The following is a 15,907-nucleotide window of genomic DNA, read 5'->3' as shown; positions in this document are numbered from 1 at the left end:
CCATTATTCAACTCGCTTTCTTGGGAGCTGGCCGCAAAAGCGCAGGATTGCTTCAGGCCGTATTCTGGTTCCTGGCGGCAGGCTGAGCCTGTGGTTAATTCTTCTTCCTGATGGGAAAACAGAGTGACCTGTGCCTGTCCCAACACCTAGAGCTAGTCTCTCATTGGTTGCCCCTCTTCCCGTTCATCCTCAGGACAAATTGCAACCTGTACGGAACAGGAGGATAAAGGTGCTGATTCTCCAAGGAGAGAGATTGCTAGTAAAGCGGCTGGAATGGCGAACCGGAGCACAAGGAGATGAGAAATGAGGTGCGTTTTAGAAACCTTTCCCGATCACACGGTGTGCCATCTTCGGGGTTTCTCATGCATGTTTTCAATGTAGGACGATGCCCTTGAACCTGGAGATTTGGGACCCATGGGATGGGTACCACGCCGTATTAATTTAAAGGGTCTGCGTTAGCTCACCCAACCTCACCAAACCTCTCAGCCCCAAGAGTGTCCACCCATATGTCTCAATCAGCTGTGGGTCTAGATATGGTCAATCCAGGTGGCATCACAGCCCCTGAACGAATTTTGTAAGAATTTCTCTCTCTTTCACTGTCTTTGTTTCACGGGTTTTGAAAAGTAATTGATTTTTATAATGGGGTTTAGCTGCTTTTCACTGCTGTGTTTATGCCGCTTTACACCCACTTGACTCACTTACAGAGAGATATCAATACATAGGTTTTAAGATTCTTACTAGTCAGATATATTCTTGGGCGGTGAATAGGGGGTGTTGAGTCCAGTTCACTGAGCAAGGAGTAGGTCTTGTCTATTACATATTGGGTTCATGGAACGGTATCTGAGCTAATTTGAAACCCTTGTTTTATGCATCACCCCACCTCACCTTTCCCGTTAAGCAGCCATAGTGTGTTTTCTAAATGTGTGACTCCGTTCTGTTTTGTAATTCAGTTCAAGGGTAGCGGTTTTTACATTCCCTCTATAAGTGATATCTCATGATAAGTGTCTTTTTCTGTGGGACTTATTTCACTTAGAATCGTCATACCTAAATCCACTCATCATGCTGCTACTAGCCTTATGACATTGATTTCATGGCTGAGTGATATTCCATTGTACATAAGGACCACAACTTCTTTATCCATTCTTCTCTTTCCTCGGATATTTAAGGTGTAACGAAGTGGAGGTTCTTGTCAACAGAGAAGCCCAAAACTTTGGGGTGCCTGTGTCTTGCTGATTTTTAGTTTTTCCAATTTATACGCCCATGAGTGGAAGTGCCCAAGCTCTCTAAGCTGAGTTTTTTAGATGTTTCAGGACACACCGTACACTTCTCCAGAGTGGCTGTTGGCAATTTACGTCCCGCCCTTCAGCGTAGCAAGGCTCCCATTTCTCCATGGCCTGTCCTGCATTTCTGGTTTTGACCCTTTATTCAGCATGACCCTTTTGACCGATGGGAAGCGAGACTTCTTTGTAGCGCTGATTTGCCTTTCCAGGTTGCTTGGTTGGCCAAAAAGGGCGTATGCGTTTTTTCCTGAATATATTCAGGAAAAAACGCATACGCCCTTTTTGGCCAAGGGCATCATTGTCGAGGTTTTGCCGCTTTTCCTGTGCTTTAAAGGCGATTCGAATCTACCTCCTGAAATCTGTTTCCTGCAATTCTGCCTTGCTTTCAAATCCTCTTCGTTGCCTTCCCTCAATATATTTGTGGACGAGAGTTATCATTTCTAAGTCTGCAGGTTTGTGAATTGCAGTGCCCCTGAGCTCCATTATTCAACTCGCTTTCTTGGGAGCTGGCCGCAAAAGCACAGGATTGCTTCAGGCCGTATTCTGGTTCCTGGCGGCAGGCTGAGCCTGTGGTTAATTCTTCTTCCTGATGGGAAAACAGAGTGACCTGTGCCTGTCCCAACACCTAGAGCTAGTCTCTCATTGGTTGCCCCTCTTCCCGTTCATCCTCAGGACAAATTGCAACCTGTACGGAACAGGAGGATAAAGGTGCTGATTCTCCAAGGAGAGAGATTGCTAGTAAAGCGGCTGGAATGGCGAACCGGAGCACAAGGAGATGAGAAATGAGGTGCGTTTTAGAAACCTTTCCCGATCACACGGTGTGCCATCTTCGGGGTTTCTCATGCATGTTTTCAATGTAGGACGATGCCCTTGAACCTGGAGATTTGGGACCCATGGGATGGGTACCACGCCGTATTAATTTAAAGGGTCTGCGTTAGCTCACCCAACCTCACCAAACCTCTCAGCCCCAAGAGTGTCCACCCATATGTCTCAATCAGCTGTGGGTCTAGATATGGTCAATCCAGGTGGCATCACAGCCCCTGAACCAATTTTGTAAGAATTTCTCTCTCTTTCACTGTCTTTGTTTCACGGGTTTTGAAAAGTAATTGATTTTTATAATGGGGTTTAGCTGCTTTTCACTGCTGTGTTTATGCCGCTTTACACCCACTTGACTCACTTACAGAGAGATATCAATACATAGGTTTTAAGATTCTTACTAGTCAGATATATTCTTGGGCGGTGAATAGGGGGTGTTGAGTCCAGTTCACTGAGCAAGGAGTAGGTCTTGTCTATTACATATTGGGTTCATGGAACGGTATCTGAGCTAATTTGAAACCCTTGTTTTATGCATCACCCCACCTCACCTTTCCCGTTAAGCAGCCATAGTGTGTTTTCTAAATGTGTGACTCCGTTCTGTTTTGTAATTCAGTTCAAGGGTAGCGGTTTTTACATTCCCTCTATAAGTGATATCTCATGATAAGAGTCTTTTTCTGTGGGACTTATTTCACTTAGAATCGTCATACCTAAATCCACTCATCATGCTGCTACTAGCCTTATGACATTGATTTCATGGCTGAGTGATATTCCATTGTACATAAGGACCACAACTTCTTTATTCATTCTTCTCTTTCCTCGGATATTTAAGGTGTAACGAAGTGGAGGTTCTTGTCAACAGAGAAGCCCAAAACTTTGGGGTGCCTGTGTCTTGCTGATTTTTAGTTTTCCCAATTTATACGCCCATGAGTGGAAGTGCCCAAGCTCTCTAAGCTGAGTTTTTTAGATGTTTCAGGACACACCGTACACTTCTCCAGAGTGGCTGTTGGCAATTTACGTCCCGCCCTTCAGCGTAGCAAGGCTCCCATTTCTCCATGGCCTGTCCTGCATTTCTGGTTTTGACCCTTTATTCAGCATGACCCTTTTGACCGATGGGAAGCGAGACTTCTTTGTAGCGCTGATTTGCCTTTCCAGGTTGCTTGGTTGGCCAAAAAGGGCGTATGCGTTTTTTCCTGAATATATTCAGGAAAAAACGCATACGCCCTTTTTGGCCAAGGGCATCATTGTCGAGGTTTTGCCGCTTTTCCTGTGCTTTAAAGGCGATTCGAATCTACCTCCTGAAATCTGTTTCCTGCAATTCTGCCTTGCTTTCAAATCCTCTTCGTTGCCTTCCCTCAATATATTTGTGGACGAGAGTTATCATTTCTAAGTCTGCAGGTTTGTGAATTGCAGTGCCCCTGAGCTCCATTATTCAACTCGCTTTCTTGGGAGCTGGCCGCAAAAGCGCAGGATTGCTTCAGGCCGTATTCTGGTTCCTGGCGGCAGGCTGAGCCTGTGGTTAATTCTTCTTCCTGATGGGAAAACAGAGTGACCTGTGCCTGTCCCAACACCTAGAGCTAGTCTCTCATTGGTTGCCCCTCTTCCCGTTCATCCTCAGGACAAATTGCAACCTGTACGGAACAGGAGGATAAAGGTGCTGATTCTCCAAGGAGAGAGATTGCTAGTAAAGCGGCTGGAATGGCGAACCGGAGCACAAGGAGATGAGAAATGAGGTGCGTTTTAGAAACCTTTCCCGATCACACGGTGTGCCATCTTCGGGGTTTCTCATGCATGTTTTCAATGTAGGACGATGCCCTTGAACCTGGAGATTTGGGACCCATGGGATGGGTACCACGCCGTATTAATTTAAAGGGTCTGCGTTAGCTCACCCAACCTCACCAAACCTCTCAGCCCCAAGAGTGTCCACCCATATGTCTCAATCAGCTGTGGGTCTAGATATGGTCAATCCAGGTGGCATCACAGCCCCTGAACGAATTTTGTAAGAATTTCTCTCTCTTTCACTGTCTTTGTTTCACGGGTTTTGAAAAGTAATTGATTTTTATAATGGGGTTTAGCTGCTTTTCACTGCTGTGTTTATGCCGCTTTACACCCACTTGACTCACTTACAGAGAGATATCAATACATAGGTTTTAAGATTCTTACTAGTCAGATATATTCTTGGGCGGTGAATAGGGGGTGTTGAGTCCAGTTCACTGAGCAAGGAGTAGGTCTTGTCTATTACATATTGGGTTTATGGAACGGTATCTGAGCTAATTTGAAACCCTTGATTTATGCATCACCCCACCTCACCTTTCCCGTTAAGCAGCCATAGTGTGTTTTCTAAACGTGTGACTCTGTTCTATTTTGTAATGCAGTTCAAGGGTAGCGGTTTTTACATTCCCTCTATAAGTGATATCTTATGATAAGTGTCTTTTTCTGTGTGATTTATTTCACTTAGAATCGTCATACCTAAATCCACTCATCATGCTGCTACTAGCCTTATGACATTGATTTCATGGCTGAGTGATATTCCATTGTACATAAGGACCACAACTTCTTTATCCATTCTTCTCTTTCCTCGGATATTTAAGGTGTAATGAAGTGGAGGTTTTTGTCAACAGAGTAGCCCAAAATTTGGGGTGCCTGTGTCTTGCTGATTTTTAGTTTTCCCAATTTATACGCCCATGAGTGGAAGTGCCCAAGCTCTCTAAGCTGAGTTTTTTAGATGTTTCAGGACACACCGTACACTTCTCCAGAGTGGCTGTTGGCAATTTACGTCCCGCCCATCAGCGTAGCAAGGCTCCCATTTCTCCATGGCCTGTCCTGCATTTCTGGTTTTGACACTTTATTCAGCGTGGCCCTTTTGACCAATGGGAAGCGAGACTTCTTTGTAGCGCTGATTTGCCTTTCCAGGTTGCTTGGTTGGCCAAAAAGGGCGTATGCGATTTTTCCTGAATATATTCAGGAAAAAACGCATACGCCCTTTTTGGCCAAGTGCATCACTGTCGAGGTTTTGCCGCTTTTCCTGTGCTTTAAAGGCGATTCGAATGTACCTCCTGAAATCTGTTTCCTGCAATTCTGCCTTGCTTTCAAATCCTCTTCGTTGCCTTCCCTCAATATATTTGTGGACGAGAGTTATCATTTCTAAGTCTGCAGGTTTGTGAATTGCAGTGCCCCTGAGCTCCATTATTCAACTCGCTTTCTTGGGAGCTGGCCGCAAAAGCGCAGGATTGCTTCAGGCCGTATTCTGGTTCCTGGCGGCAGGCTGAGCCTGTGGTTAATTCTTCTTCCTGATGGGAAAACAGAGTGACGTGTGCCTGTCCCAACACCTAGAGCTAGTCTCTCATTGGTTGCCCCTCTTCCCGTTCATCCTCAGGACAAATTGCAACCTGTACGGAACAGGAGGATAAAGGTGCTGATTCTCCAAGGAGAGAGATTGCTAGTAAAGCGGCTGGAATGGCGAACCGGAGCACAAGCAGATGAGAAATGAGGTGCGTTTTAGAAACCTTTCCCCATCACACGGTGTGCCATCTTCGGGGTTTCTCATGCATGTTTTCAATGTAGGACGATGCCCTTGAACCTGGAGATTTGGGACCCATGGGATGGGTACCACGCCGTATTAATTTAAAGGGTCTGCGTTAGCTCACCCAACCTCACCAAACAACTCAGCCCCAAGAGTGTCCACCCATATGTCTCAATCAGCTGTGGGTCTAGATATGGTCAATCCAGGTGGCATCACAGCCCCTGAACGAATTTTGTAAGAATTTCTCTCTCTTTCACTGTCTTTGTTTCACGGGTTTTGAAAAGTAATTGATTTTTATAATGGGGTTTAGCTGCTTTTCACTGCTGTGTTTATGCCGCTTTACACCCACTTGACTCACTTACAGAGAGATATCAATACATAGGTTTTAAGATTCTTACTAGTCAGATATATTCTTGGGCGGTGAATAGGGGGTGTTGAGTCCAGTTCACTGAGCAAGGAGTAGGTCTTGTCTATTACATATTGGGTTCATGGAACGGTATCTGAGCTAATTTGAAACCCTTGTTTTATGCATCACCCCACCTCACCTTTCCCGTTAAGCAGCCATAGTGTGTTTTCTAAATGTGTGACTCCGTTCTGTTTTGTAATTCAGTTCAAGGGTAGCGGTGTTTACATTCCCTCTATAAGTGATATCTCATGATAAGTGTCTTTTTCTGTGGGACTTATTTCACTTAGAATCGTCATACCTAAATCCACTCATCATGCTGCTACTAGCCTTATGACATTGATTTCATGGCTGAGTGATATTCCATTGTACATAAGGACCACAACTTCTTTATCCATTCTTCTCTTTCCTCGGATATTTAAGGTGTAACGAAGTGGAGGTTCTTGTCAACAGAGAAGCCCAAAACTTTGGGGTGCCTGTGTCTTGCTGATTTTTAGTTTTTCCAATTTATACGCCCATGAGTGGAAGTGCCCAAGCTCTCTAAGCTGAGTTTTTTAGATGTTTCAGGACACACCTTACACTTCTCCAGAGTGGCTGTTGGCAATTTACGTCCCGCCCTTCAGCGTAGCAAGGCTCCCATTTCTCCATGGCCTGTCCTGCATTTCTGGTTTTGACCCTTTATTCAGCATGACCCTTTTGACCGATGGGAAGCGAGACTTCTTTGTAGCGCTGATTTGCCTTTCCAGGTTGCTTGGTTGGCCAAAAAGGGCGTATGCGTTTTTTCCTGAATATATTCAGGAAAAAACGCATACGCCCTTTTTGGCCAAGGGCATCATTGTCGAGGTTTTGCCGCTTTTCCTGTGCTTTAAAGGCGATTCGAATCTACCTCCTGAAATCTGTTTCCTGCAATTCTGCCTTGCTTTCAAATCCTCTTCGTTGCCTTCCCTCAATATATTTGTGGACGAGAGTTATCATTTCTAAGTCTGCAGGTTTGTGAATTGCAGTGCCCCTGAGCTCCATTCTTCAACTCGCTTTCTTGGGAGCTGGCCGCAAAAGCGCAGGATTGCTTCAGGCCGTATTCTGGTTCCTGGCGGCAGGCTGAGCCTGTGGTTAATTCTTCTTCCTGATGGGAAAACAGAGTGACGTGTGCCTGTCCCAACACCTAGAGCTAGTCTCTCATTGGTTGCCCCTCTTCCCGTTCATCCTCAGGACAAATTGCAACCTGTACGGAACAGGAGGATAAAGGTGCTGATTCTCCAAGGAGAGAGATTGCTAGTAAAGCGGCTGGAATGGCGAACCGGAGCACAAGGAGATGAGAAATGAGGTGCGTTTTAGAAACCTTTCCCCATCACACGGTGTGCCATCTTCGGGGTTTCTCATGCATGTTTTCAATGTAGGACGATGCCCTTGAACCTGGAGATTTGGGACCCATGGGATGGGTACCACGCCGTATTAATTTAAAGGGTCTGCGTTAGCTCACCCAACCTCACCAAACCTCTCAGCCCCAAGAGTGTCCACCCATATGTCTCAATCAGCTGTGGGTCTAGATATGGTCAATCCAGGTGGCATCACAGCCCCTGAACGAATTTTGTAAGAATTTCTCTCTCTTTCACTGTCTTTGTTTCACGGGTTTTGAAAAGTAATTGATTTTTATAATGGGGTTTAGCTGCTTTTCACTGCTGTGTTTATGCCGCTTTACACCCACTTGACTCACTTACAGAGAGATATCAATACATAGGTTTTAAGATTCTTACTAGTCAGATATATTCTTGGGCGGTGAATAGGGGGTGTTGAGTCCAGTTCACTGAGCAAGGAGTAGGTCTTGTCTATTACATATTGGGTTCATGGAACGGTATCTGAGCTAATTTGAAACCCTTGTTTTATGCATCACCCCACCTCACCTTTCCCGTTAAGCAGCCATAGTGTGTTTTCTAAATGTGTGACTCCGTTCTGTTTTGTAATTCAGTTCAAGGGTAGCGGTTTTTACATTCCCTCTATAAGTGATATCTCATGATAAGTGTCTTTTTCTGTGGGACTTATTTCACTTAGAATCGTCATACCTAAATCCACTCATCATGCTGCTACTAGCCTTATGACATTGATTTCATGGCTGAGTGATATTCCATTGTACATAAGGACCACAACTTCTTTATCCATTCTTCTCTTTCCTCGGATATTTAAGGTGTAACGAAGTGGAGGTTCTTGTCAACAGAGAAGCCCAAAACTTTGGGGTGCCTGTGTCTTGCTGATTTTTAGTTTTCCCAATTTATACGCCCATGAGTGGAAGTGCCCAAGCTCTCTAAGCTGAGTTTTTTAGATGTTTCAGGACACACCGTACACTTCTCCAGAGTGGCTGTTGGCAATTTACGTCCCGCCCTTCAGCGTAGCAAGGCTCCCATTTCTCCATGGCCTGTCCTGCATTTCTGGTTTTGACACTTTATTCAGCATGGCCCTTTTGACCGATGGGAAGCGAGACTTCTTTGTAGCGCTGATTTGCCTTTCCAGGTTGCTTGGTTGGCCAAAAAGGGCGTATGCGTTTTTTCCTGAATATATTCAGGAAAAAACGCATACGCCCTTTTTGGCCAAGGGCATCACTGTCGAGGTTTTGCCGCTTTTCCTGTGCTTTAAAGGCGATTCGAATCTACCTCCTGAAATCTGTTTCCTGCAATTCTGCCTTGCTTTCAAATCCTCTTCGTTGCCTTCCCTCAATATATTTGTGGACGAGAGTTATCATTTGTAAGTCTGCAGGTTTGTGAATTGCAGTGCCCCTGAGCTCCATTATTCAACTCGCTTTCTTGGGAGCTGGCCGCAAAAGCGCAGGATTGCTTCAGGCCGTATTCTGGTTCCTGGCGGCAGGCTGAGCCTGTGGTTAATTCTTCTTCCTGATGGGAAAACAGAGTGACCTGTGCCTGTCCCAACACCTAGAGCTACTCTCTCATTGGTTGCCCCTCTTCCCGTTCATCCTCAGGACAAATTGCAACCTGTACGGAACAGGAGGATAAAGGTGCTGATTCTCCAAGGAGAGAGATTGCTAGTAAAGCGGCTGGAATGGCGAACCGGAGCACAAGGAGATGAGAAATGAGGTGCGTTTTAGAAACCTTTCCCGATCACACGGTGTGCCATCTTCGGGGTTTCTCATGCATGTTTTCAATGTAGGACGATGCCCTTGAACCTGGAGATTTGGGACCCATGGGATGGGTACCACGCCGTATTAATTTAAAAGGTCTGCGTTAGCTCACCCAACCTCACCAAACCTCTCAGCCCCAAGAGTGTCCACCCATATGTCTCAATCAGCTGTGGGTCTAGATATGGTCAATCCAGGTGGCATCACAGCCCCTGAACGAATTTTGTAAGAATTTCTCTCTCTTTCACTGTCTTTGTTTCACGGGTTTTGAAAAGTAATTTTTATAATGGGGTTTAGCTGCTTTTCACTGCTGTGTTTATGCCGCTTTACACCCACTTGACTCACTTACAGAGAGATATCAATACATAGGTTTGAAGATTCTTACTAGTGAGATATATTCTTGGGCGGTGAATAGGGGGTGTTGAGTCCAGTTCACTGAGCAAGGAGTAGGTCTTGTCTATTACATATTGGGTTTATGGAACGGTATCTGAGCTAATTTGAAACCCTTGATTTATGCATCACCCCACCTCACCTTTCCCGTTAAGCAGCCATAGTGTGATTTCTAAACGTGTGACTCTGTTCTATTTTGTAATGCAGTTCAAGGGTAGCGGTGTTTACATTCCCTCTATAAGTGATATCTTATGATAAGTGTCTTTTTCTGTGTGATTTATTTCACTTAGAATCGTCATACCTAAATCCACTCATCATGCTGCTACTAGCCTTATGACATTGATTTCATGGCTGAGTGATATTCCATTGTACATAAGGACCACAACTTCTTTATCCATTCTTCTCTTTCCTCGGATATTTAAGGTGTAATGAAGTGGAGGTTTTTGTCAACAGAGTAGCCCAAAATTTGGGGTGCCTGTGTCTTGCTGATTTTTAGTTTTCCCAATTTATACGCCCATGAGTGGAAGTGCCCAAGCTCTCTAAGCTGAGTTTTTTAGATGTTTCAGGACACACCGTACACTTCTCCAGAGTGGCTGTTGGCAATTTACGTCCCGCCCATCAGCGTAGCAAGGCTCCCATTTCTCCATGGCCTGTCCTGCATTTCTGGTTTTGACACTTTATTCAGCATGGCCCTTTTGACCAATGGGAAGCGAGACTTCTTTGTAGCGCTGATTTGCCTTTCCAGGTTGCTTGGTTGGCCAAAAAGGGCGTATGCGTTTTTTCCTGAATATATTCAGGAAAAAACACATACGCCCTTTTTGGCCAAGGGCATCACTGTCGAGGTTTTGCCGCTTTTCCTGTGCTTTAAAGGCGATTCGAATCTACCTCCTGAAATCTGTTTCCTGCAATTCTGCCTTGCTTTCAAATCCTCTTCGTTGCCTTCCCTCAATATATTTGTGGACGAGAGTTATCATTTGTAAGTCTGCAGGTTTGTGAATTGCAGTGCCCCTGAGCTCCATTATTCAACTCGCTTTCTTGGGAGCTGGCCGCAAAAGCGCAGGATTGCTTCAGGCCGTATTCTGGTTCCTGGCGGCAGGCTGAGCCTGTGGTTAATTCTTCTTCCTGATGGGAAAACAGAGTGACCTGTGCCTGTCCCAACACCTAGAGCTAGTCTCTCATTGGTTGCCCCTCTTCCCGTTCATCCTCAGGACAAATTGCAACCTGTACGGAACAGGAGGATAAAGGTGCTGATTCTCCAAGGAGAGAGATTGCTAGTAAAGCGGCTGGAATGGCGAGCCGGAGCACAAGGAGATGAGAAATGAGGTGCGTTTTAGAAACCTTTCCCGATCACACGGTGTGCCATCTTCGGGGTTTCTCATGCATGTTTTCAATGTAGGACGATGCCCTTGAACCTGGAGATTTGGGACCCATGGGATGGGTACCACGCCGTATTAATTTAAAGGGTCTGCGTTAGCTCACCCAACCTCACCAAACCTCTCAGCCCCAAGAGTGTCCACCCATATGTCTCAATCAGCTGTGGGTCTAGATATGGTCAATCCAGGTGGCATCACAGCCCCTGAACCAATTTTGTAAGAATTTCTCTCTCTTTCACTGTCTTTGTTTCACGGGTTTTGAAAAGTAATTGATTTTTATAATGGGGTTTAGCTGCTTTTCACTGCTGTGTTTATGCCGCTTTACACCCACTTGACTCACTTACAGAGAGATATCAATACATAGGTTTGAAGATTCTTACTAGTGAGATATATTCTTGGGCGGTGAATAGGGGGTGTTGAGTCCAGTTCACTGAGCAAGGAGTAGGTCTTGTCTATTACATATTGGGTTTATGGAACGGTATCTGAGCTAATTTGAAACCCTTGATTTATGCATCACCCCACCTCACCTTTCCCGTTAAGCAGCCATAGTGTGTTTTCTAAACGTGTGACTCTGTTCTATTTTGTAATGCAGTTCAAGGGTAGCGGTTTTTACATTCCCTCTATAAGTGATATCTTATGATAAGTGTCTTTTTCTGTGTGATTTATTTCACTTAGAATCGTCATACCTAAATCCACTCATCATGCTGCTACTAGCCTTATGACATTGATTTCATGGCTGAGTGATATTCCATTGTACATAAGGACCACAACTTCTTTATCCATTCTTCTCTTTCCTCGGATATTTAAGGTGTAATGAAGTGGAGGTTTTTGTCAACAGAGTAGCCCAAAATTTGGGGTGCCTGTGTCTTGCTGATTTTTAGTTTTCCCAATTTATACGCCCATGAGTGGAAGTGCCCAAGCTCTCTAAGCTGAGTTTTTTAGATGTTTCAGGACACACCGTACACTTCTCCAGAGTGGCTGTTGGCAATTTACGTCCCGCCCATCAGCGTAGCAAGGCTCCCATTTCTCCATGGCCTGTCCTGCATTTCTGGTTTTGACACTTTATTCAGCATGGCCCTTTTGACCAATGGGAAGCGAGACTTCTTTGTAGCGCTGATTTGCCTTTCCAGGTTGCTTGGTTGGCCAAAAAGGGCGTATGCGATTTTTCCTGAATATATTCAGGAAAAAACGCATACGCCCTTTTTGGCCAAGTGCATCACTGTCGAGGTTTTGCCGCTTTTCCTGTGCTTTAAAGGCGATTCGAATGTACCTCCTGAAATCTGTTTCCTGCAATTCTGCCTTGCTTTCAAATCCTCTTCGTTGCCTTCCCTCAATATATTTGTGGACGAGAGTTATCATTTCTAAGTCTGCAGGTTTGTGAATTGCAGTGCCCCTGAGCTCCATTATTCAACTCGCTTTCTTGGGAGCTGGCCGCAAAAGCGCAGGATTGCTTCAGGCCGTATTCTGGTTCCTGGCGGAAGGCTGAGCCTGTGGTTAATTCTTCTTCCTGATGGGAAAACAGAGTGACGTGTGCCTGTCCCAACACCTAGAGCTAGTCTCTCATTGGTTGCCCCTCTTCCCGTTCATCCTCAGGACAAATTGCAACCTGTACGGAACAGGAGGATAAAGGTGCTGATTCTCCAAGGAGAGAGATTGCTAGTAAAGCGGCTGGAATGGCGAACCGGAGCACAAGGAGATGAGAAATGAGGTGCGTTTTAGAAACCTTTCCCCATCACACGGTGTGCCATCTTCGGGGTTTCTCATGCATGTTTTCAATGTAGGACGATGCCCTTGAACCTGGAGATTTGGGACCCATGGGATGGGTACCACGCCGTATTAATTTAAAGGGTCTGCGTTAGCTCACCCAACCTCACCAAACCTCTCAGCCCCAAGAGTGTCCACCCATATGTCTCAATCAGCTGTGGGTCTAGATATGGTCAATCCAGGTGGCATCACAGCCCCTGAACGAATTTTGTAAGAATTTCTCTCTCTTTCACTGTCTTTGTTTCACGGGTTTTGAAAAGTAATTGATTTTTATAATGGGGTTTAGCTGCTTTTCACTGCTGTGTTTATGCCGCTTTACACCCACTTGACTCACTTACAGAGAGATATCAATACATAGGTTTTAAGATTCTTACTAGTCAGATATATTCTTGGGCGGTGAATAGGGGGTGTTGAGTCCAGTTCACTGAGCAAGGAGTAGGTCTTGTCTATTACATATTGGGTTCATGGAACGGTATCTGAGCTAATTTGAAACCCTTGTTTTATGCATCACCCCACCTCACCTTTCCCGTTAAGCAGCCATAGTGTGTTTTCTAAATGTGTGACTCCGTTCTGTTTTGTAATTCAGTTCAAGGGTAGCGGTGTTTACATTCCCTCTATAAGTGATATCTCATGATAAGTGTCTTTTTCTGTGGGACTTATTTCACTTAGAATCGTCATACCTAAATCCACTCATCATGCTGCTACTAGCCTTATGACATTGATTTCATGGCTGAGTGATATTCCATTGTACATAAGGACCACAACTTCTTTATCCATTCTTCTCTTTCCTCGGATATTTAAGGTGTAACGAAGTGGAGGTTCTTGTCAACAGAGAAGCCCAAAACTTTGGGGTGCCTGTGTCTTGCTGATTTTTAGTTTTTCCAATTTATACGCCCATGAGTGGAAGTGCCCAAGCTCTCTAAGCTGAGTTTTTTAGATGTTTCAGGACACACCTTACACTTCTCCAGAGTGGCTGTTGGCAATTTACGTCCCGCCCTTCAGCGTAGCAAGGCTCCCATTTCTCCATGGCCTGTCCTGCATTTCTGGTTTTGACCCTTTATTCAGCATGACCCTTTTGACCGATGGGAAGCGAGACTTCTTTGTAGCGCTGATTTGCCTTTCCAGGTTGCTTGGTTGGCCAAAAAGGGCGTATGCGTTTTTTCCTGAATATATTCAGGAAAAAACGCATACGCCCTTTTTGGCCAAGGGCATCATTGTCGAGGTTTTGCCGCTTTTCCTGTGCTTTAAAGGCGATTCGAATCTACCTCCTGAAATCTGTTTCCTGCAATTCTGCCTTGCTTTCAAATCCTCTTCGTTGCCTTCCCTCAATATATTTGTGGACGAGAGTTATCATTTCTAAGTCTGCAGGTTTGTGAATTGCAGTGCCCCTGAGCTCCATTCCTCAACTCGCTTTCTTGGGAGCTGGCCGCAAAAGCGCAGGATTGCTTCAGGCCGTATTCTGGTTCCTGGCGGCAGGCTGAGCCTGTGGTTAATTCTTCTTCCTGATGGGAAAACAGAGTGACCTGTGCCTGTCCCAACACCTAGAGCTAGTCTCTCATTGGTTGCCCCTCTTCCCGTTCATCCTCAGGACAAATTGCAACCTGTACGGAACAGGAGGATAAAGGTGCTGATTCTCCAAGGAGAGAGATTGCTAGTAAAGCGGCTGGAATGGCGAACCGGAGCACAAGGAGATGAGAAATGAGGTGCGTTTTAGAAACCTTTCCCGATCACACGGTGTGCCATCTTCGGGGTTTCTCATGCATGTTTTCAATGTAGGACGATGCCCTTGAACCTGGAGATTTGGGACCCATGGGATGGGTACCACGCCGTATTAATTTAAAGGGTCTGCGTTAGCTCACCCAACCTCACCAAACCTCTCAGCCCCAAGAGTGTCCACCCATATGTCTCAATCAGCTGTGGGTCTAGATATGGTCAATCCAGGTGGCATCACAGCCCCTGAACGAATTTTGTAAGAATTTCTCTCTCTTTCACTGTCTTTGTTTCACGGGTTTTGAAAAGTAATTGATTTTTATAATGGGGTTTAGCTGCTTTTCACTGCTGTGTTTATGCCGCTTTACACCCACTTGACTCACTTACAGAGAGATATCAATACATAGGTTTTAAGATTCTTACTAGTCAGATATATTCTTGGGCGGTGAATAGGGGGTGTTGAGTCCAGTTCACTGAGCAAGGAGTAGGTCTTGTCTATTACATATTGGGTTCATGGAACGGTATCTGAGCTAATTTGAAACCCTTGTTTTATGCATCACCCCACCTCACCTTTCCCGTTAAGCAGCCATAGTGTGTTTTCTAAATGTGTGACTCCGTTCTGTTTTGTAATTCAGTTCAAGGGTAGCGGTTTTTACATTCCCTCTATAAGTGATATCTCATGATAAGTGTCTTTTTCTGTGGGACTTATTTCACTTAGAATCGTCATACCTAAATCCACTCATCATGCTGCTACTAGCCTTATGACATTGATTTCATGGCTGAGTGATATTCCATTGTACATAAGGACCACAACTTCTTTATCCATTCTTCTCTTTCCTCGGATATTTAAGGTGTAACGAAGTGGAGGTTCTTGTCAACAGAGAAGCCCAAAACTTTGGGGTGCCTGTGTCTTGCTGATTTTTAGTTTTCCCAATTTATACGCCCATGAGTGGAAGTGCCCAAGCTCTCTAAGCTGAGTTTTTTAGATGTTTCAGGACACACCGTACACTTCTCCAGAGAGGCTGTTGGCAATTTACGTCCCGCCCTTCAGCGTAGCAAGGCTCCCATTTCTCCATGGCCTGTCCTGCATTTCTGGTTTTGACACTTTATTCAGCATGGCCCTTTTGACCGATGGGAAGCGAGACTTCTTTGTAGCGCTGATTTGCCTTTCCAGGTTGCTTGGTTGGCCAAAAAGGGCGTATGCGTTTTTTCCTGAATATATTCAGGAAAAAACGCATACGCCCTTTTTGGCCAAGGGCATCACTGTCGAGGTTTTGCCGCTTTTCCTGTGCTTTAAAGGCGATTCGAATCTACCTCCTGAAATCTGTTTCCTGCAATTCTGCCTTGCTTTCAAATCCTCTTCGTTGCCTTCCCTCAATATATTTGTGGACGAGAGTTATCATTTCTAAGTCTGCAGGTTTGTGAATTGCAGTGCCCCTGAGCTCCATTATTCAACTCGCTTTCTTGGGAGCTGGCCGCAAAAGCGCAGGATTGCTTCAGGCCGTATTCTGGTTCCTGGCGGCAGGC

Source organism: Balaenoptera borealis, assembly GCF_965194805.1.
Source record: "Balaenoptera borealis genome assembly, chromosome: 9".
NCBI lineage: Eukaryota > Metazoa > Chordata > Mammalia > Artiodactyla > Balaenopteridae > Balaenoptera > Balaenoptera borealis.
Note: the sequence above shows the minus strand (reverse complement) of the source record.